We start from the raw sequence: 24373 nt of genomic DNA, 5'->3' as shown, positions 1-24373 counted from the left end.
AGAAGAGTGAATGATGACAAAACATTGAGCAACTAGGTTCTTCATGACCTTTTTTTTTTTTTCTTAGATTCCATATATATGTGTTAGCATACTGTATTTGTTTTTCTCTTTCTGACTTACTTCACTCTGTATGACAGACTCTAACGGGAATAAAGACAGACCTACTAGAGAATGGACTTGAGGATATGGGGAGGGGGAGGGGTGAGATGTGACAGGGTGAGAGAGTGTCATGGACATATATACACTACGAAATGTAAAATAGATAGCTAGTGGGAAGCAGCCGCATAGCACAGGGAGATCAGCTCGGTGCTTTGTGACCACCTAGAGGGGTGGGATAGGGAGGGTGGGAGGGAGGGAGATGCAAGAGGGAAGAGATATGGGAACATATGTATATGTATAACTGATTCACTTTGTTATAAAGCAGAAACTAACACACCATTGTAAAGCAATTATACTCCAATAAAGATGTTTAAAAAAAATTTGAGCAACTATAGACATAAAATCCAGTAATTTTTTACAGTCTATATGTCAAAAAAGATACAGTCACTAAAATGTGAGCACCATGAGAGTGAGGATTATGTTCAATATACGATCTCCACTTACTGGTCCAATTTCAGCACGTATAGTCACCCCTTAAATCTTTACTGAGTTAAAGAATGATGGAGGATCTGTTATGTAACACTGTGACTTCATCTGAGTCTTGGACTAAAATATGTGGTCTTAGAAATGAATCAGTGGATAATAGAGAATCAGCATGAGAAAGGATGGCAAAGACTCTGACGCAAAACTGGAGAGTCGTTTTCCCATTCCTAGTGAAGTATTTCCTCTTCTCTAGCGAGGTGGCATTAATGGTGATTGATAAACTCACATGTCAGTGAGGCCTATAAAATTATCTATAACTATTGTATGTTCTATAGATGTATGTTTAGATCAAGAGTAGAATATTACACAATATTATTTTAGTTCTTTTTCAATACATATAAAATCTTGAAAGTCTAACCACACTGAATTTGAATGAATCAAATCATACTTTTCTGGGCATTTTATTGGCCAGAATATAAAGACAGAGTAAGAAGAACTTAGGATGACTTATAAAAAGGTATAATTTTCAATAGCCTGATGCCTTCAAGCTTAAGAAGGATAACATACGCAGACAATAGATCTATGCCAGAAGACCCTATGGTATAATATTAATGGAAAAAATTGAATAATTGCGTTTCATTGAGTATTTTGGGTAATTTGGGAGCGAGCTAGAGAACCATAGCTAAAGTGGTCTTTTAGCAAAGATACTATAGCTAGTCAAATGATATACCAAAAATTCACCAGATTAAGAAACAGAAAACCTCTGAAACTGTTTAACTTTTACTGAAGAGTCATTTAATCTCAGGAAGGCTCAGTTTTCTTGCTGTAAAATAATATTGAACTACATAATGTCTAACTTCCCTTTCTAGCTCTAACATTCTAAGACTCTAAGCCTGATTTTCTATTGTTGTTGTGTTTTACTGCTCTTCCATTCAGTAAGTCCATGATGTCGTGTTGTAATTCTCTTGCATTGATGCTTGGAAAGAATGCTTTACTACAGGATTGTTTAAAGGTCTGGATTGCTTTTCACACATTTGATGACTATAACTTATTGAGTTAAATTGGTGTTTGTGATCGTATAGCTTGTCTATACCATCAAAGAATAGGCATGAGCAAAAACTGGGCAGACATAAAAACAGGTGTCCAATGAGTCTGGTTGAAGATGAAGTAATAATACTACCTATATTGGGAAGCCAGTGACAGATTGGGAGTCAGTATCTGTATAAAATTGTCAGGTAGATATTCAGTATAATATGAATTGTTGAGTATAAGATGTTGAACAGATCAGTGTGTTGACAGTAAAGACTGAAAAAAACCTCTGAAATCAACCTCATATATAAGAAAAGCAGAGAAGAATATTAAATGTCTTTCTTCTCAAATGTATGTAGCTTGAAATACGAGGATTTATATACTGTAGAAGTGATTTAAATACTTCACATACTTTCTAAAATACATTAAAAGCAATAAGTACCCTGGGAGAATGAAGAAGACTATATCATGGAAACACTTATGCCCAGGAGTTCTGGATTTGGAGATACGATTATTCTTTGGGCCTTCACCCTACTGAATGGATTTCAACACTATACATGGCTATTTCATCAAGGACCTTGGAACAAACTTTTAAAAGCCTCTAAAGATGCTTTGTGGAATTCATTGAGCAACAAGAGATGTTTACTCTGGGAGTATTTCTTTGGGAAATTCAGTTATTACTTGGGAATGGACCAACTTCTGAAATCATAACGATTTTGATAACATTCATACCATCTCCTTGACAGTTGAAAGAATGAGATTTTTTAAAACAAAGTTCTAAGAGAAATGGCCATCAAATAACAAGAGTCTTCCCATTTGTTATGCCACAATGATTTCTGTCTTTGGAATGGCTGAGCTTTCAATTTACTGGTAGGACTTCTATGAAAGCATCAGCCTTCCTGTTCACAGAATTTTAGCAGTTGCCATTCGTTCTGTATTTTCTGGCTAAGCACAGCACCCAACATAAAACTCCCATCTAAAAATATAGTGTAAGGTCACTTGTGAGATCTCAATAACTCACTTAAGTTACATTGAACTGCATGCCTCCCACACTGACAGAGTACTCATGGTTCTTCAGTAAACCAATCTGCCTTTTAAAATTATTTTTCCTAAACCTCCTGCTTTAATTATTTCTTGTCCTTCCCTCAGGGGCCATTGCTAGCAAAGGGTCATGGCAACCTTTTAGATATTTATCAACTATGTTTGTAGATACAAGAAAACTTTTGGTGCAGTCAGCTAAATAAAGTGCAAAAAGCTGCCATATTGTCCACCTTCTGACCTTGAAAGAGATGTTACTCCTTAAAAATTCTGAAGGGGAAATGAAAAAAAGTACCCTAATAGCCAAAGTAACTTATTTAAATTATACCTAGTGGGTAACACCTTTATTTCATGAAGTAGCGTGAGGCCATTTCTTACACCAAAGTGAAATATCTTTTGCTGTGAGCTCTAAGGTGTTTTCAGGAACACTGGTCCTGACACTTCCTCTACAAAAAAGTAAGAGACAAATTCTACAAATACAACATAATAAATTCTCTTGTTTCAGTAACACAATGTATATTAGCATGTTAAAAAAAACTCTGAGAAGTCCTGTTACAAAGAGACACATTTAATTTTGTTTAAATCTTTATAAAAACTTATCTTCCCATTTTTCCTTATAACACCTATTTTTTGGCTGCAAGGAACTATTTTTTTGCAGATCATACCCCAGGAAATGCTGAGCTTCCCTTTGTGGAAATGTAAGAGGCCACAATTTTCCTTACTTGGCCAAAATCCTATTAACATGGCACAAAATGATAACACGTAACTGCCATTCTTTTCATGGCTTAAATTGCCTCTTTCTCCTATGGGAAAAAATAGCAGATAACTCAGTTTATTCTAAGTCCCTCCATTTACCCACCAACCCCCTGATTAGGAATTGCTAGTGTTTAACACACAGACTTAGAACTTCTGAGCCATTTTGTTTTTCCCCAAATTCTGCCTACCATGTATGATTTTAAAGCGTGTCCAATTAATGGTGGGTTTCATCATTAATAACAAAAGAAACAGCAACAATATGAAAAGTAATAATACAGCTTTAAAATCAACTGTCTTAGGGAGAATGGAGAATATGTGTACAAGTATCCATATAGTATTCTTTTCTCTTCCCTGGAAAGAATATAGTCAGAATACTGATATAATATCTGAAAGAAGACCAACAGTTTAAGAAGTATCTAAAACAATAAAATCTGCCAGTTGGAAAGGTCTGGTCACTACTTTGGTTACTGTGTTACTACAAGTATATTTGAACAGACTTCCCATTTTCTTCACCTCTAATTCTTTCTAATTCCTCATGTGTTCTTATGATTGTTGAGAGTCTGAGTGAGCCATAATGACTTGTAGGAAGCTGCTCAGCTGGAAAAATAAAATTGACTTCATGGTGAGAGGAAGGTGAATTAAAATTTTAGTCATTACTAAAATTTTGAAAGCATCCCTGTATGCTCCTTCTGAAGTTCTTGACATCCATAAGCCAAATGTCCTCCAGAATTCCTGCTTATAAATACTAGCATTTGGACCTTTGAACGAAAGCAGACTATAATAATTATTACAAAATGACATTGAGGACAATAAAGTCTAGGCCTCTTTTGAAGGTAAATTGCTATGTTTAAGGATGCAGAAGTTAAAAATTCTACCCCTTCTTAGGTCCTCCATGTTTTAAAAATTGCACTTGAATCTTTACATATTTGGTTGCCTGACTTTGGAATTAGGCCTTGTGGGATAAAGGCAGGGTATATTAAATATCCTGGTTCTAAATGTATGTCTATGGGGCCAACATTAATTTAAAATACTTACAAATATATACATTTACTATGGATTATTTCTACATTCAATGGTGCTGAAAGCATATATGTTCAGAACTTAGAAACTGAGTACCTACCTTCAAATCGTTTTATTGAATTAGAGCATCAGAGGTGTGTGTTTTCTAAGTTGATTATTGAATCTGGTTTGAGTAATCTTGGCAGAAAATTTCCACCTTCCAATCTTTGTTCCTCTTGGCTGAAAACAAATGAAAACATGCCATCTCTTTGATTAAAAATCATCAGAATCCCCTCCCCGCTTTTTTCCAAGGAAGACTGTATAGTAAGGGGCTAGTGGTTCAAATCCTAGCTGATACTTGGTGGCTGTGTGGCCATCATGATTTCATTCCTGTGTTAGGTATAATAATACTCCCCAAAGTATTGTTGAAAAATTAAAATGAGGTATGTATAACACCCAGAATGAATTATGCATTTAGTCAATACTATTATTACATTTGTTCTAATCAAGTCATGCTTGTTTGCCTTCTAGCCTTTACTAAACTTAGTATCTCAACCAGAAATGCCTTTTTTTCTACTTTTTTTTTAACCAAGTGAAGTTCTAGATAGGTTTTAAGTCCCAATCTAATTATAGCTTCTTTTCCAAGCCTTTCCTTAATGTCTCCTGGTAGAATTAATTGTTCCTTTCTTCTGGGTCCCTATAGCCACCTCACAAGTACCTGTAGTATTTAATTCTTACCAAAGATCTACTATATGTGAAGAATATGACTTGATCACTATTCTCGGTATATTACAAGTCTGACCCATTACATGAAGTTTTTTTATTTTCCTCGGTGGACTGTACAGTGAATGAGGCGTACACCAAACCTTATTAATCTTTGCACAGTTAGCACAGGACATGCCACATAGAAGCATTTGATAAATGTGGCTTGAATTAAATTAAATTGTAGAAAAGATGGATTGTCATTTACTTTCCTTTAATGTAACTCTCTGTGCATGGTTGAAGAATCCATATGAAACAGACCAAAATGGTTCTGTGGCCTGGCAGGGCCCTGCACAGGGTATGGAAGCTCAGGCTGTTTTGGGTATTTCTCTGATACAGATGGCCATTGGCTGACCCCCTCTTTAAATCATGCTGCTCTCTAAAGAGGACAGACTATCCTTTCTTGGAATAAAGTATAGTAATAGTCCACCTTTTAGCTTCTTTTTCTCATCCTTTCCAAATTTTATGTAGCTCTCTATGATCTAAAACAGCATCCATCACAAACTCAGAAATGCAGCACAAACTTCCTCTCCCACACCCCTCTACTAGGCCTCTTTCCAATATACCCTCTCTTCAGTTGAAGTTGAGGGTAACTAAACCCTATTACTCACTCTAAATAGAAAGGAATGGCATTGAAACTGAACATTTTACTTTAATTCTGAATATAAATGTTTCATCAGAACCATAAAATCTCCATAACAGTTCATTTTCAGATACTCTTTGCCAGTCCAGGAGAATAAATAAGGAGACAAATGAATGTTGGATCACACTTTAAAGAATGGATCCAATCAACCTTTCCAACACAGTCATCAAGAGGAAGACCATTAATAACTTTTTGGTTTTGAAACATAAATACAACAAGGACCACCTTAAGAATGTATTATAGAGAAGATTCCTCAGATAACTGATTAGAAAGGGAGGTCCCAAGAGATCCAGGAAGTGAGTGTCTTATGAGAAAAGAAAAAGCAAAAAAAGAAGAGAGAAAAATTCTTTCTATTGAATTTATACAAGGGAATACCAACGGAAAGAAACAAAAGCCTCTGCATTAGTTTGCTAGAACTGCATGACAAAGTATGACAAACTGAGTGGCTAAAACAACAGAAATTTATTATATCACAATTTTGGAGGCCAGAAGTCTCAGATCAAGATGTCAACAAGTTGGCTCCTTTTGAGGGCTGTGAATAAGAATTTGTTCCATGCCTCTCCCCTGGCCTCTGGGTGGTTTTCTGGAAATCTTTCGCTTTCCTTGGCATATACAAACATCATCCTGATCTCTGCCTTTATCTTCACATGGTGTTCTTCTTCTGTATGTGTCTAGGTTCAAATTTCCCCTTTTCATAAGGACACCTAAGTTGTATTGGATTAAGGGGTCCATCCTACTCCAATATGATCTCATCTTAACTAATTACATCTGCAATGACCTTAATATTTCAATATATGAATTTGGGAGGGGAGACACAATCAATCCATAACAACCCCCTTTTAATATACAGAGAGAGTTTGTGTTGTTTGTGTGTTTTTGAAGCACACATATTGATGGGGATTCAGTCTAAGACTAGGGATCCCCAGAAGTCAGGAAGTTGAGACTGAAATAAAAACAAATGTGAGTAAGAATACATTTCGGCAAGATCATCAACTGAAATTATTAAGAAAACTCATGTGGGAAAATTTCTACCATTTTCACTTGCCCCAGAGGAGGCTACTCACTGAGCTGTGAGTGCCTGATGCACATCTGTAGAATGAATTTTGTAAACAACTGAAATACTAGGGCCATTTTACTTGACCTCTTGGGCTTATTTGCTTCAATTGTTCACTTGCTCCTTGGTGACACAACTCTTTTTGGCTTGCACAGGAACTCAATATATGCAAGCTAATATCTCCTGAATACTTAGTTGAGTGCCTCGGGCATATATAGTCATGATCTTATTCAACTACCATCTAAGAGTGAATGATGGCTATATCAGTTTTAACTGTATTTAACTCTTAACAATATAAAATTTTCACTAATAATGGATTAAATATTTATAGGTTTATCTCATGTAGGAAAAAATACAAAGGTTTTCTGTCCAGGGTATTTTAGTGATGCCTACAGGGATCCTGGCTCCTTTCATCTTTCTGCTACTCTATCCCCTACTTGCAGGTGTTGTTGCCTTTCTGCTGTTGCCAATGGATATGAAACGGCTTCTGTACCTCCAAGCCTTATGCTCTCATTCCAGGTAGGAAAAGAAAAGGAGAAATGACAAAGGGCAGAAGGACAAGGAACATGATGGCCAAGTCCATATCTTTTGCAATTGAGGAAGTTCACTTTTTCTGGAACCTCCCATTCAACAGATTTCCAATTGTATCTCATTCAGACTATGTCACATGGTATCCATGGCTCCATAATAGATAAAAGGAAGTCCAATTGTATTTCCAACTCTGACCTCTCTCTTGAATTCTCTCTTGGACTCCAGATCTATATATCTAGCTCCATTCAGATATACCAGAGGCAACTCATGCACCACATATCCAATCTAAAACTGAATTCTTCTTCCACTCACATTGCTCCTCCATAGACTCCATAGATGTCCTCCATTCCAATAGACATCCTAAAACAGAATTCTTGTTATGATGCTCAAATCTTCTTTCTAGAAGTTATATTTAATTGTAATCAAGTCTTATATAGTCTGACTCTAAATATTTCTTTTTATTTCATTTTTTCTTGCCTTAGTTTTGGCCCTCATAGCTTTTGCCTATAAGATTGCAATAGCCTGATGAATGGTCATCCCACTTTAACATTTAACTCTTCAATATTTAACAATATAATTCTGTATTACTAAAGTGATATTCTAAAAACCAACAAGGACCTACTGTATAGTACAGGGAACTCTACTCAATATTCTGTAATAACCTAAATGGGAAAATAATTTGAAAAAGAATAGATATATGTATATGTGTAACTGAATCACTTTGTTGTACACTGGAAACCACACAACATTGTAAATCAACTATTCTCCAATATAAAATAAAAATTTTAAAAAAGCTGTAAGTTAAAAAATAAATTAAAAAATAAAAGGCAAATCTGATCAGCTACTCCACCACCACTTATATACTCCCTATCAGTGTATGTGGGGCTTTTCATAATCTGTCCTATGGCTACTTTCAATCTGAAAAATTATTTTCAATCCCCGTGTATACCAAACTCTCCTATGTTGCTGTAACTAGTTGATAAAAAGTATTAATTTTGTAAGGTAAAAGCAGAAAGTACAGTTATTCTTTGTCATCATTTCCTTTTTAAACAAATTCTCTTGACGTGGTTGGACTCGGTTGTCAGGGATTATATCCCAGAGAAATAAACGTCTAATTTAAGTCCTGAAAAACAAGGAGGAGATATTCAAGCATATTAAGGAATGATTCTGTTCTAAGCACAGGAATATGTATACTCAGAGGCTTAGAAACAAGAAGACAAAACTGTCTATTCAGAGGAACTAAAAGTATCTTATGTCTAGACTAAAGCATTTATGTATAGAAACAATTCCACATCTCACAAGTCAGGCAGAAACTCTCTTTCCTTTCTCTAAAAATAATTTGGTTTTGAACAACTAAACAACAACCATTATATAATGCAGTCCTTGAAAGGCATGAATGCAGGATTTGCAATTATTATTTATACTTTTCAGATATTATATTGATGATTCTCTTTTATAGTTTATAATCATTTATGAATACCTCAATATCTTTGGTTGATACACCATTTAAAAAATCAAATTACATGGTTATATCCCTAAAAATGGTAACTAAAACTTCCAAAAATCTTTTCATCCATAAAAAAAAGAGGGGACATTGGTAAAAATTGTCAGAATCAGCCTTTCTGAACTATGGAAATTTACTAAAGGCTTACAGAAATTCAGGGAGCATTTATCCAAGAAAAATGGTTAAATCTCATTAATCACTATTCTCATTAAGAATAGGTAGATTTGTGGTATTTTAACTTTTCCAATTTTCCCCTTTCCAACTCCATGCTTCAACTATATGTTGTCTACAAGAGACACATTTAATATCCAAAGACAAAAATAGGTTGAAAGTAAAAAGATGTAAAAATATATAGACCATGCAAACAGTAACATAAAGAGAGTTGGAATGGCTATACTAATAAATATTTTAAAAAACAGACTTTAAGACAAATTGAAACAACAAGGTCCTACTGTATAGCACAGGGAGCTATATTCAATATCCTGTGATAAACTATAATGGAAAAGAATATGAAAAAGAATATATATATGTGTAATTGAGTCACTTTGCTCTGCAGCAGAAATTAAACATAACATTGTAATTCAACTATACTTCAATAAATTATTTTTTAAAAAAGACAAATTGTTACTAGAGACAAAGAAGAGCATTTTATAAAGATAAAGGGGCAATACGTCAAGAAGATACATCAGTTTTAAACATATATGTACCTAACAAGAGAGCCCCAAATTAAGAGAATCAAAGACTGACAGAATTGAAGGAAGAAATAGAAAATTCAATATAGAACAATTAGACAATAACTAAAAAAGAAATAGAAGACTTGAACAACACCATAAAAAAACTAGACGTAATAGATATTAATAGAACACACCACCAAAAAACAGTAGATATTAAAAAATAAGATAATCCAATTTAAAAATGGGCAAAAGATCTGGGTAAACGTTTCTCAAAAGAAAACATACAAATGGACAGAAAGCACATGAAAAGATATGTGACATCATTAGTCAATTAGGAAATGCAAATCAAAACTACAATGAGGTAACAATTCACAACCATTAGCTTGGCTCTAATTAAAAAGATAGACAGTAACAAGTGTGAGTGAAGACGTAGAGAAATCAGAGCCTTCATACAGTGCTGCTGGGCATGTGAAATGTTTGAGCCATTTAGAAAAACAGTTACCCTAGGCCTCAGTCAGACAAGAGAAATCAAAGAGGTGGTAGAGACAAGTTGTCAGAGGTAGAAAACAGGGTACTACTCCAGAGCCAAAGAGAATCAAGGAAAATAACATGAAAACCAAGGGATGGAATGGGATAGTTGTGGGCAAAGGACTGTTTCTGCCTGGGCAACTCCTATACCTTGGGGCCCTGGGCCCCACTGCACTCCATAACTGTGGAGCTGCAAACAGGCTCATATGCCTCCTGTTCAGTTTTCCCAGGTATCAATTCTGGGCATTTACCAGAAAATAGTTCCTCATGTACCTCAACACCGTTAGTTCCAATATAGAGACACAAAAGTTTGGAAAGTTGCTTCTGAAGAAAACCCTGCAGGAATCACTAATTCCCCTTTGCTGATAAGAGCCATGAACTGGCTGACTCCACAAGAAGGGGAGGGGTAATCTCTATTTGACTTACAACTCATTATGTTAGTGGTGCTCTCAAATCATCCTTTCAGACATCTGATCTTCTCCTTTATAGTCCAGACCTGAGTGACAGAGATCGATCATAAGTTGGTTGCAGTCAGCGTCTTTAGAATTTGACTGTACTTATTTCCTATTATTCTCAGCTTTAGGATTTTAGAAAACTTTCAAGATAACAAACAACATCCCAGCTAGCTTACTTCGACTTATCAAATAACTCACTGATTCTATCCATGATATTGTTTTAGACCTAAGTAGAATATGAGCACATCTTCACTATTTTCGATCTTGTATTTGTTTCAACTGTTACATATCATGATGCCTTGGGAGCTCCTTTGTTTCAGTTTAGGTGCCATTTTCTCAGAGATGACTTTGCTGATTACCCTTTCATGGAATCCCCTCTCAGGCTCCACTACATCTCCAAGTTTGTATCCTTTGAAATTCTTCAGAATCTCTGATACAATCTTACTCATTTATTTATCAGTTTATAGTGTTCTCCCCACTAGAATGTTTCATCATGGTAAGGTGACCTTACTGTCCTGTGCATTTTTGTGCCCTAAATGCCTGAGATAATTCCTGACATATTGTGTATAGTAAATACACAATGGATATTTCCTGAATGAATAAATGAGTAAATATGTGAAAAATTGAAAAACATGGTCCATGTCATAATTTCATCTTGCTCTTGGAGTTTTTGCTCATTGATAGAAGAGTTTTATACCCTTTGCTCATTTCCAAAAGTTCCCTTTTTCTTGACTTCATTTGTCCTCTGAGCATTTTGTCCAGTAGCTAGTTTTACCATCCATAGACTCTTAGCAGCTAAAGAGACCTTAACGTTCATCTAGCCCAACTGCCATAGCTGAGGACTGTTCTCAGAAAGCCACCAGGTAAAAGAGATTGAGGAAATTTCCATGAGGAAATATGATCTTGCCTGGAACCAAGTTTCATAGCCCATCTAGACAGCTTTCTCAGAAAACTCTGTATTCATGAGAAAACACTGAAAATATTGAATCCTACTTTGTTTTGTATACCTAATCATTTTCAGATTACTTACCTTTCAAAATAGCCTTCAAATCTGACCACTTATTTCCAGTTTTGCTAACTTTCCAGTCTTGCCTGTGTTACTGCAACAGCATCCTATCTCCCTAAATTCAGTTTTGTCATTCTTCAATCCACACTGCAGCCAGAGCCATCTTTCTAAAATAAAAATTCTATGTTATTTTCCTTCTTTAAAAACATAAAACCTTCAGACATGTCCTACTAGTTCTTAGGCTAAAGTCCAAACTCTTTAATATATTTTGCAAGGAACTTTATGACCCAGCCCTCCTGTGCCCTTTATAACTTTATTTCAAACCACTCTCCCAACTTTCTTTCACTTCCTACAGAAATATTCTCATTCTCTCTCATCCTCTCTCCTCCCCTTCCTCCTCCTCCACCTCATCCTCCCCTCCCAGCTTTTAGGAATATTCTTTGTAAATGGAATCATTTTCTTAATTTTGTGGTTGGATTGTTCATTGCTAATATATAAAAATACAATTGAGTTTTGTATACTGATCATTGGTCTTGCATCTTGAACCTTGCTAAACTCACTTATTAGATTAAAATTTGTATAGGTTCCATAGGATTTTCTACATAAACATATCATCTGCAAATAAAGACAGTTTTACTTTTTCCTTTCCTATCTGTATGCCTTTAATTTCTTTTCCTTGCCTTACTTCCCTGGCTAGAACCCTCAGTACAGTGTTGAATAGGAATGGTGAGAGTAGACAGCCTTGCTTTATTCTCAATCTAAGAGGGAAACCATTCAGGCTTTCACCATTAAGTGTGATGCTAGCTATACATTTTTTAAAATAGATGCCATGTGTCAAGCTGAAGAAGTTTCCCTTTGTATTAGTTATCTACTACTTCATAAAAATACCCACAAAGGGCTTCCCTGGTGGCGCAGTGGTTGAGAATCTGCCTGCTAGTGCAGGGGACACGGGTTCGAGCCCTGGCCTGGGAGGATCCCACATGCCACGGAGCAGCTGGGCCCGTGAGCCACAATTGCTGAGCCTGCGCGTCTGGAGCCTGTGCCCCGCGACGGGAGGGGCCGCGATAGAGAAAGGCCCGCGCACCGCGATGAAGAGCGGTCCCCGCACCGCGATGAAGAGTGGCCCCCGCTTGCCGCAACTGGAGAAAGCCCTCGCACGAACCGAAGACCCAACACAGCCAAAAATAAAATAAATAAATAAATAAATAAATAAATAAGAAAATCCTTAAAAAAAAAAAAAAAATACCCACAAAGTTAACAGTTTAAAGCACCATGCATTTATTATCTGGAGAATGTTCAATATGCTCTTGAAAAGAATGTATATTCTGCTGGAGTTGGGTCCAGTTTTCTATATATGTAGTTGGGTTGAAATTGGTCGGTAATCTTACCAGAGTCTCTCACTCTCTCATCCCACCCCTCTGGCTTTGAGGAAGCCTGTGGGCATGTTGAGGAATCTCATGTGGCAGGAGCTGAAGGCGGCCTCTGGCCATCAGTTCAAAAACTGCAGGGAACTGATTCTGCCAACAACCTGAGTGAGCTTGAAAGCAGATCTTCCTCCACTTGAGCCTCACATGACACTGCAGTTCTGACGGATACCTGTATTGCCAGTTAAGACATGCCCAGGTTCCTGATCCAGAGAAACTGAAATGATACATGTGTAGGTGATTAATATAGATTCTACAGCTCTCCTACAGTTACTGTTTGTGTTATTATTTGCATGGTATATCTTCTTCCATCTTTTGACTTTGAACTCATTTGTGTCTTTAGAACTGAAGCATATCTCTTATAGAAAGCATACAGTTGTATCATTTTTATCCAGTGTGACACTCTATGCTTTTTAACTAAAATGCTTAGTCCATTTACATTTTGTATATGTATTCTATATGTCTTACATCCTTTTGTTCCTCTGTCCCCCCTTTACTATCTTCTTTTTCGTTAAACATATATATACTTTTAGTGTGCAATTTTAACTCCCTTTTATTTTATTAACTATATTTCTGAGATTTCTTTACTCTGGGGATTACAACGTAAATCTTTTTTCTTTTTTTTTTTTTAAGTAGTTGCTTAGTTTATTTAAAATATACACAGTATTTTAAATTTTGTAAATGCAATATAAAGTAATATCAGGGTACTTGATGCTCTGTATTTAATCTTGCAGTCTAATAATTTAAACAGGCATAGTGAAAATTATTTTGGGTCTGCCTGGATGCAGATTTGAACTCCAGACTTTAAATTTGGTCTTTTATTTAGGGTCTGAAAAAGAAACATTCATTAATTTTTCTGAAAGAGCCTCAACACCAACTCAGACACGAAGATCTCTCTGCATTCTTGGAATGAATGCCCTCCTTTTCTAACAGAATTAAAAAATAAAATATACATCATTCTAAATGCCTAAAACAAAAAATGGAATCAAAATAAAAACAAGGCTGTTAGAAACAAGACGTCACAATATTTCTTCCTGAGTAGAAAAAATAGTCTTTGGCAGATCCATCCTCTGCTTGATTTTGTCACGGTGAAAATTCCTTCAGCTTTCTTTTCAAGGGCTGGGATTGGAATGAGAGTGAAATGTGTAACAGCAGGTGACCCTTAATTCTTTTTTTTTTTTTAACATCTTTATTGGAGTATAATTGCTTTACAATGGTGTGTTAGTTTCTGCTTTATAACAAAGGGAATCAGCTATACATATACACACATCCCCATATCTCCTCCCTCTTGTGTCTCCCTCCCAACATCCATATCCCACCCCTCTAGGTGGTCATAAAGCACCTAGCTGATGTCCCCGTGTCGTGCAGCTGCTTCCCACTAGCTATCTATTTTACATTTGGTAGTGTATATATGTCCATGCCACTCTCTCACTTTGTCACAGCTTACCCTTCCCCCTCCCCGTGTCCTCAAGTCCCTTCTCTAGGTCTGCGTCATTATTCCTGTCCTGCCGCTAGGTTCTTCAAAATCATTTTTTTTTTCTTTAGATTCCATATATATGTGTTGCATACGGTATTTGTTTTTCTCTTTCTGAATTACTTCACTCTGTATGACAGACTCTAGGTCCATCTACCTCACTACATATAACTCAATTTCTTTTCTTTTTATGGCTGAGCAATATTCCATTGTATATATGTGCCACATCTTCTTTATCCATTCATCTGTCAATGGACACTTATGTTGCTTCCATGCCCTGGCTATTGTAAATGAGCTTCAGTGAACATTGTGGTACATGACTCTTTTTGAATTATGGTTTTCTCAGGGTATATGCCCAGTAGTGGGATTGCTGGGTCGTATGGTAGTACCATTTTTAGTTTTTTGAGGAACCTCCATACTGTTCTCCATAGTGGCTGTATCAATTTACATTCCCACCAACAGTGCAAGAGGGTTCCCTTTTCTCCACACCCTCTCCAGCATTTATTGTTTGTAGATTTTTTGATGATGGCCATTCTGACTGGTGTGAGATGATATCTCATTGTAGTTTTGATTTGCATTTCTCTAATGAATAGTGCTTCTGAGCATCCTATTATGTGTTTGTTGTCGATCTGTATATCTTCTTTGGAGAAATGTCTATTTAGGTCTTCTGCCCATTTTTGGATTGGGTTGTTTGTTTTTTTGTTATTGAGCTGCAGAGCTGCTTGTATATTTTTGAGATTAATCTTTTGTCATTTGCTTCATTTGCAAATATTTTCTCCCATTCTCAGGGTTGTCTTTTGGTCTCATTTATGGTTTCCTTTGCTGTACAAAAGCTTTTAAGTTCCATTAGGTCCCATTTGTTTATTTTTGTTTTTATTTCAATTTCTGTAGGAGGTGGGTCAAAAGGAGCTTACTCTGATTGATGTCATAGAGTGTTCTGCCCATGTTTTCCTCTAAGAGTTTAATAGTGTCTGGCCTTACATTTAGGTCTTTAATCCATTTTGAGTTTATTTTTGTGTATGGTGTTGGGAAGTGCCCTAAGTGCTTTCTTTTACATGGAGCTGTTCAGTTTTCCCAGCAACATCTATTGAAGACACTGTCTTTTCTCTGTTGTATATTCTTGCCTCCTTTATCAAAAATAAGGTGACCATATGTGCACGGGTTTATCTCTGGGCTTTCTATCCTGTTCCATTCATCTATATTCCTGTTTTTGTGTCAGTACCATACTGTCTTGATTACTGTAGCTTTGTAGTATAGTCTGAAATCAGGGAGTCTGATTCCTCCAGCTCCGTTTTTCTTTCTCAAGACTGTTTTGGCTATTCGGGGGTCTTTTGTGTTTCCATACAAATTGTGAAATTTAGTGTTCTAGTTCTGTGAAAACTGCCATTGGTAGTTTGAGAGGGATGGCATTGAATCTGTAGATTGCTTTGGGTAGTATAGTCATTTTCACAATGTTGATTCTTCCAATCCAAGAGCATGGTATATCTCTCCATCTGTTTGCATCATTTTAAATTTCTTTCATCAGTGTCTTATAGTTTTCTGCATACAGGGCTTTTGTCTCCCTAGGTAGGTTTATTCCTAGATATTTTATTCTTTTTGTTGCAATGGTAAGTGGGAGTGTTTCCTTAATTTCTCTTTCAGATTTTTCATCATTAGTGTATAGGAATGCAAGAGATTTCTGTGCATTAATTTTGTATCCTGCTACTTTACCAAATTCATTGATTAGCTCTAGTAGTTTTCTGGTAGCATCTTTAGTATTCTCTATGTATAGTATCATGTCATCTGCAAACAGTGACAGTTTACTTCTTCTTTTCTGATTTGGATTCCTTTCATTTCTTTTTCTTCTCTGCTTGCTGTGGCTAAACCTTCCAAAACTATGTTGAGTAATCCTGGTGAGAATGGGCATTCTTGTCTTGTTCCTGATCTTAGTGGAAATGGTTTCAGTTTTTCACTATGGAGAACGATGTTGGCTGTGGGTTTGTCACATATGGCCTTTATTATGTTGAGGAAAGTTCCCTCTTTGCCTACTTTCTGGGGGGTTTTATCATAAATGGGTGTTGAATGTTGTCAAAAGCTTTTTCTGCACATATTGAGATGATCATGTGGTTTTTCTCCTTCAATTTGTTAATATGGTTTATCACATTGATTTATTTGTGTACATTGAAGAATCCTTGCATTCCTGGGATAAACTCCACTTGACCATGGTGTATGATCCTTTTAATGTGCTGTTGGATTCTGTTTGCTAGTATTTTCTTGAGGATTTTGGCATCTATGTTCATCAGTGATATTGGCCTATATTTTTCTTTTTTTGTGGCATCTTTCTCTGGTTTTGGCATCAGGGTGATGGTGGCCTCATAGAATGAGTTGGGGAGTGTTCCTCCCTCTGCTATTTTTTGGAAGAGTTTGAGAAGGATAGGTGTTAGCTCTTCTATAAATGTTTGATAGAATTCGCCTGTGAAGCCATCTGGTCCTGGGCTTTTGTTTGTTGGAAGATTTTTCATCACAGTTTCAATTTCATTACTTGTGAGTGGTCTGTTCATATTTTCCTTTTCTTCCTGGTTCAGTCTTGGAAGTTTATACCTTTCTAAGAATTTGTCCATTTCTTCCAGGTTGTCCATTTTATTGGCATATCATTGTTTGTAGTAATTTCTTATGATCCTTTGTGTTTCTGCAGTGTCAGTTGTTACTTCTCCTTCTTCATTTCTAATTCTATTGATTTGAGTCTTCTCCCTATTTTTCTTGATGAGGCTGGCTAATGGTTTATCAATTTTGCTTATCTTCTCAAAGAACCAGCTTTCAGTTTTATTGATCTTTGCTATCATTCCCTTCTTTTCTTTTTCATTTCTTTCTCATCTGATCTTTATGATATCTTTCCTTCTCATAAGTTTGGGTGTTTTTGTTCTTCTTTCTCTAATTGCTTTACCTGTAAAGTTAGGTTGTTTATTTAAGATGTTTCTTGTTTTTTGAGGTAGGATTGTATTGCTATAAACGTCCCTCTTAGAACTGCTTTTGCTGCATCCCATAGGTTTTGGGTCACTCTGTTTTCATTGTCATTTGTTTCTAGGTATTTTTTGATTTCTTCTTTGATTTCTTCAGTGATCTCTTGGTTATTTAGTAGTGTATTGTTTAGCCTCCATGTGTTTGTATTTTTTACAGATTTTTTCTTGTAATTGATATGTAGTCTCATAGTGTTGTGGTTGGAAAAGATACTTTATACGATTTCAATATTCTTAAATTTACCAAGGCTTGATTTATGACCCAAGGTGTGATCTATCCTGGAGAGTGTTACATGAACACTTGAGAAGAAAGTTTAATCTGCTGTTTTTGTATGGAATGTACTTTAAATATCAATTAACTCCATCTTGTTTAATGTATCATTTAAAGCTTGCAATTCCTTGTTTATTTTCATTTTGGGTGATCTGTCCTGTGGTGAAAGTGGGGTGTTAAAGGCCCCTACTATGTTTGTGTTACTGTCAATTTCCCCTTTTATGGCTGTTAGTATTTTCCTTATGTATTAAGGTGCTCCTAGGTTGGGTGCATAAATATTTACATTGTTATATCTTCTTCTTGGATTGATCCTTTCATCATTATGTAGTGTCCTTCTTTGTCTCTTGTAATAGTCTTTATTATGAAGTCCATTTTGTCTGATATGAGAATTGCTACTCCAGCTTTCTTTTGATTTCCATTTTCATGGAATATCTTTTTCCATCCCCTCACTTTCAGTCTGTATGTGTCCCTAGGTCTGAAGTGGGTCTCTTGTAGACAGCATATATATGGGTCTAGTTTCTGCATCCATTCAGCCAGTCTATGCCTTTTGGTTGGAGCATTTAATCCACTTACATATAAGGTAGTTATCAATATTTATGTTCCTATTACCATTTTCTTAATCGTTTTTCATTTTTTATTGTAGGTCTTTTCCTTCTCTTGTGTTTCCTGCCTAGAGAAGTTCCTTTAGCACTTGTTGTAGAGCTGGTTTGGTGGTGCTGAATTCTCTTAGCTTTTCCTTGTCTGTAAAGGTTTTAATTTCTCCATCAAATCTGAATGAGATCCTTGCTGGGTAGAGTAATCTTGGTTGTGGGTTCTTCCCTTTCATCACTTTAAATATGTCCTGCCACTCCCTTCTGGCTTGCAGAGTTTCTGCTGAAAGATCAGCTGGTAACCTTATGGGGATTTCCTTGTATGTTAATTGTTGCTTTTCACTTTCTGCTTTTAATATTTTTTCTTTTTATTTAATTTTTGATAGTTTGATTAATATGTGTTTTAGCCTTTTTCTCCCTGGATTTATCCTATATGGGACTCTCTGCGCCTCCTGGACTTGACTGACTATTTACTTACCCATATTAGAGAAGTTTTCAACTGTAATCTCTTCAAATATTTTCTCAGTCTCTTTTTTTTCTCTTCTTCTTCTCTGACCTCTATAATTCAAATCTTGGTGCATTTAATGTTGTCCTAGAGGTCTCAGAGACTGTCCTCAATTCTTTTCATTCTTTTTCCTTTATTCTGCTCTGTGGTAATTTTTTTGCTATTTTATCTTCCAGGTCACTTTGCCATTCTTCTGCCTCAGTTATTCTGCTATTGATTCCTTCCAGAGTATCTTTAATTTCATTTATTGTGTTGTTCATCATTGTTTGTTTGTTCTTTAGTTCTTCTAGGTCCTTGTTAATTATTTCTTGTATTTCGTCCATTCTATTTCCAAGATTTTGGATCACCTTTACTATCATTACTCTGAATTATTTTTCAGGTAGACTGCCTTTTTCCTCTTCATTTGTTTGGTCTGGTTGGTTTTTACCTTGCTCCTTCATCTGCTGTGTATTTCTCTGTCTTCTCATGTTGCTTAACTTACTGTGTTTGGGGTATCCTTTTCACAGACTGCAGGTTCATACTTCCCGTTGTTTCTGGTGTCTGCTCCCAGTGGGTAAGTTTGGTTCAGTGGGTTTTGTAGGCTTCCTGGTGGAAGGGACTGGTTCCTGTGTTCTGGTGAATGATGCTCGATCATGTCTTTCTGGTGTGCAGGACCACGTCCAGTGGTGTGTTTTGGGGGTGTCTGTGAACCTATTATAATTTTAGGCAGCCTCTCTACTAATGGGTGGGTTTGTGTTCCTGCCTTGCTAGTTGTTTGGCATAGTGTGTGCAGCACTGTAGCTTACTTGTCATTAAGTGGAGCTGGGTCTTAGCGTTGAGATGGAGATCTCTGGGAGAGTTTTCACTGTTGATAGTACGTGGGGCTGGGAGGTCTCTGGTGGACCAACGTCCTGAACTCAGCTCTGCCACCTCAGGGGCTCAGGCCTGAAACCCAGACAGAGCACCAAGACCCTGTCAGCCACATGGCTCAGAAGAAAAGGGAGAAAAAAAGAAAGAAGAAAGAAAGAAAGAAAGAAAGAAAGAAAGAAAGAAAGAAAGAAAGAAAGAAAATAAGATAAAGTTACTAAAATATAAATAAGTATTAAAAATTAAAAAATTAAAAATCAATTTAAAAAAAGAAAGAGAGAAAGATAGAAGAGAACAAGCAAACCAAAAAACAAATCCTCCAATGAAAATAAGTGCTAAAAAGTGTACTTAAAAAAAAAAAAGTAAAGTCAGAACCCTAGGACAAATATCAACAGCAAAGCTATACAGAGAAAATCACACAAAGGAGCATACACATACACACTCACAAAAAGAGAAAAAGGGAAAAAATATATATATATAAAAAGAAAGGAACCGAGCAACTAAATCAATAAACAAATCTACCAATGATAATAAGCTCTAAATACTAAACTAAGATAAATATAAAACCAGAGGCAAATTAGATGCAGAAAGCAAACCCCAAGTCTACAGTTGGTCCCAAAGTCCACCGCCATAATTTTGGGATGATTTGTTGTCTATTCAGGTATTCCATGGATGCAGGGTATATCAAGTTGATTGTGGAGATTTAATCTATGGCTCCTGAGGCTGCTGGGAGAAATTTCCCTTTCTCTTCTTTGTTCATACAGCTCCTGGGGTTCAGCTTTGGATTTGGCCCTGCCTCTGTGTGTAGGTTGCCTGAGATCGTCTGTTCCCCCACAAACAGTACAGGGTTAAAGGAGCATCTGATTAGGGGGCTCTGGCTCACTCAGGCCTGGGGGGAGGGAGGGGTAAGGAATGCGGGGCGAGCCTGTGGCGGCAGAGGCCAGCGTGACATTGCAACAGCCTGAGGTGCAGCATATGTTCTCCCAGGGAAGTTGTCCCTGGATCACGGGACCCTGGCATTGGTGGGCTGCACAGGTTCCCGGGAGGGGACATGTGGATAGTGACCTATGCTTGCACACAGGATTCCTGGTGACTGCAGCAGCAGCCTTAGCGTCTCATGCCTGTCTCTGGGGTCTGCGCTGATAGCCGCGGCTCATGCACGTCTGTGGAGCTCATTTAGGCAATGCTCTAAATCCCCTTTCTTCATGCACCCTGAAACAATGGTCTCTTGACTCTTAGGCAGTTCCAGACTTGTTCCCAGAGTCCCTCCTGGCTAGCTGTGGCGTAATAGCCCCCTTCAGGCTGTGTTCAGTCCTTTCCCTGGGATCTGATCTCCGAAGCCCGAGCATCAGCTCCCAGCCCCCACCTGCCCCAGCAGGTGAGCAGACAAGCCTCTCAGGCTGGTGAATGCTGGTTGGCACTGATCCTCTGTGCAGGAATCGCTCTGCTTTGCCCTCTGCACCCCTGTTGCTGCATTCTCCTCCATAGCTCCAAAGCTTCCCACTCGCCACACCCTATCTCCACCAGGGAAGGGGCTTCCTAGTGTGTGGAAACTTTCTGTCCTTCACAGCTCCCTCCCAGAGATGCAGGTCCCATCCCTATTCTTTTGTCTCTGTTTTTTATATTTTCTTTTGCCCTACCCAGGTACGTGGGGAGCTTCTTGCCTTTTGGGAGGTCTGAGGTTTTCTGTCAGCATTCAGTAGGTGTTCTGTAGGAGTTGTTCCACATGTAGATGTAGTTTTGATGTATTTGTGGGGAGGAAGGGGATCTCCACGTCTAACTCCTCCACCATCTTGAAGGTGCCAAGATAAATCTTTAACTGGTCATAATCTCATCATAATCCACTTCAGGTTACTACTGTATTGACTAATTCTACTAAGTATAGCAATGTTGCAAAGCTATGAGTTTTCATGCTCTGCGACAAATCAATCCTGCCTCCTCTGGTAGCAATGGTGCAAGTTTTGAAGTCTGTCCACAGCTACTAAAACTATAGTTATCGAGGGAGTCTGAGCAAGATGGCAGAAGAGTAAGATGTGGAGATCACCTTCCTCCCCACAGATACATCAGAAATACATCTACACGTACAACTGCTCCTATAGAACACCCACCGAACGCTGGCAGAAGACGTCAGACCTCCCAAAAGGCAAGAAGCTCCCCACGTACCTGGGTAGGGAAAAAGAAAAAAGAAAAACCAGAGACAAAAGAATAGGGGCGGGACCTGCACCAGTGGGAGGGAGATGTGAAGGAGGAAAGGTTTCCACACACGAGGAAACCCCTTTGCGGGCAGAGACTGTGGGTGGCAGAGGGGGGAAGCTTTGGAGCCACGGAGGAGAGAGCAGCAACAGGGGTGCGGAGGGCAAAGCGGAGAGATTCCTGCACAGAGGATCGGTGCCGACCAGCACTCACCAGCCCGAGAGGCTTGTCTGCTCACCCGCCGGGGCGGGCGGGGCCTGGGAGCTGAGGCTCAGGCTTCAGTCGGATCGCAGGGAGAGGAGTGGGGTTGGCGGCGTGAACACAGCCTGAAGGGGGTTAGTACGCCACAGCTAGCCAGGAGGGAGTCCGGGAAAAGCTCTGGAGCTGCCGAAGAGGCAAGAGACTTTTTCTTGCCTCTTTGTTTCCTGGTGCACGAGGAGAGGGGATTAAGAGCGCTGCTTAAAGGAGCTCCAGAGACGGGCATGAGCCGCAGCTATCAGCGTGGACCCCAGAGAGGGGCATGATACGCTAAGGCTGCTGCTGCCGCCACCAAGAAGCCTGTGTGCGAGCACAGGTCACTCTCCACACATCCCCTCCCGGGAACCTGTGCAGCCCACCAATGCCAGGTTCCCGTAATCCGGGGACAACTTCCCTGGGAGAACGCACGGCGCACCTCAGGCTGGTGCAACGTCAGGCCGGCCACTGCTGCCGCAGGCTCGCCCCGCATCCGTACCCCTCCCTCCCCCTGGCCTGAGTGAGCCAGAGCCCCCGAAGCAGCTGCTCCTTTAACCCCGTCCTGTCTGAGCAAAGAACAGACGCCCTCAGGCGGCCTACATGCAGAGGCAGGGCCAAATCCAAAGCTGAACCCTGGGAGCTGTATGAACAAAGAAGACAAAGGGAAATCTCTCCCAGCAGCCTCAGGAGCAGCGGATTAAAGCTCCACAAACAACTTGATGTGCCTGCATCTGCTGAATACCTGAATAGACAATGAATCATCCCAAATTGAGAAGGTGGACTTTGGGAGCAGGATATATTATTTTTTCCCCTTTTCCACTTTTTGTGAGTGTGTGTGTGTAGGCTTCTGTGTGAGATTTTGTCTGTATAGCTTAGCGTTCACCATTTGTCCTAGGGTTCGATCCATCCGTTTTTTTTTTTAATTAAAAAATTTTTTTCTTAATAAATTTTTTCTTAATAATTTTTTTCTTATTTTTATTTTAAAAAATTTAAATGTTTTTTCTTAATAATTTTTTTCTTAATATTTTTTTCTTATTTTTATTTAAAAATTATTTTAACTATTAAAAAATTTTTTTTCTTAATAAATGTTTTCTTAATTTTTTTATTTTAAAAACTTAAAAAAAATTTTTTTCTTAATGTTTTCTTAATATATTTTCTTTTTTATTTTAAAAAATTAAAAAATTTTTTTTCTTAACAAATTTTGTTCTTAATAATTTTTTTCTTATTTTATATTTTTAAAAATTAAAAAATTTATTTTGAAAAAATTTAAAAAATTTCTTTCTTAATAAATTTTCCCTTAATAAGTTTTCCTTATTTTATATTATAATAGCTTTATTCTGTTGTATTTTATTTTATTTTATCCTCTTTATTTCTTTCTTTCTATTTTTTCTCCCTTTTATTCTGAGATGTGTGGATGAAAGGCTCTTGGTGTTCCATCCAGGCATCAGGGCTGTGCCTCTGAGGTGTGAGAGCCAACTTCAGGACACTGGTCCACAAGAGACCTCCCAGCTCCACGTAATACCAAACGGCAAAAATCTCTCAGAGATCTCCATCTCATCACCAAGACCCAGCTTCACTCAACGACCGGCAAGCTACAGTGCTGGACACCCTATGCCAAACAACTAGCAAGACAGGAACACAGCCCCATCCATTAGCAGAGAGGCTGCTTAAAATCATAATAAGGCCACAGACACCCCAAAACACACCACCAGACGTGGACATGCCCACCAGAAAGACAATATCCAGCCTCATCCACCAGAACACAGGCACTAGTCCCCTCCACCAGGAAGCCTACATAACTCACTGAACTAACCCTAGCCACTGGGGACAGATACCAAAAACAATGGGAACTATGAACCTGCAGCCTGTGAAGAGGAGACCCCAAACACAGTAAGATAAGTAAAATGAGACGACAGAAAAACACACAGCAGAAGAAGGAGCAAGGTAAAAACACACCAGACCTAACAAATGAAGAGGAAATAGGCAGCCTACTGGAAAAAGAATTGAGAATAATGATAGTAAAGATGTTCCAAAATCTTGGAAATAGAATAGACAAAATGCAAGAAACATTTAACAAGGACGTAGAAGAACTAAAGAGGAACCAAGCAATGATGAAAAACACAAGAAATGAAATTAAAAATTCTCTAGAAGGGATCAATAGCAGAATAACTTAGGCAGAAGAATGGGTAAGTGACCTGGAGGATAAAATAGTGGAAATAACTACCACAGAGCAGAATAAAGAAAAAAGAATGAAAAGAACTGAGGACAGTCTCAGAGAA

Source organism: Balaenoptera acutorostrata, chromosome 11, assembly GCF_949987535.1.
Source record: "Balaenoptera acutorostrata chromosome 11, mBalAcu1.1, whole genome shotgun sequence".
Taxonomy (NCBI): domain Eukaryota; kingdom Metazoa; phylum Chordata; class Mammalia; order Artiodactyla; family Balaenopteridae; genus Balaenoptera; species Balaenoptera acutorostrata.
Note: the sequence above shows the minus strand (reverse complement) of the source record.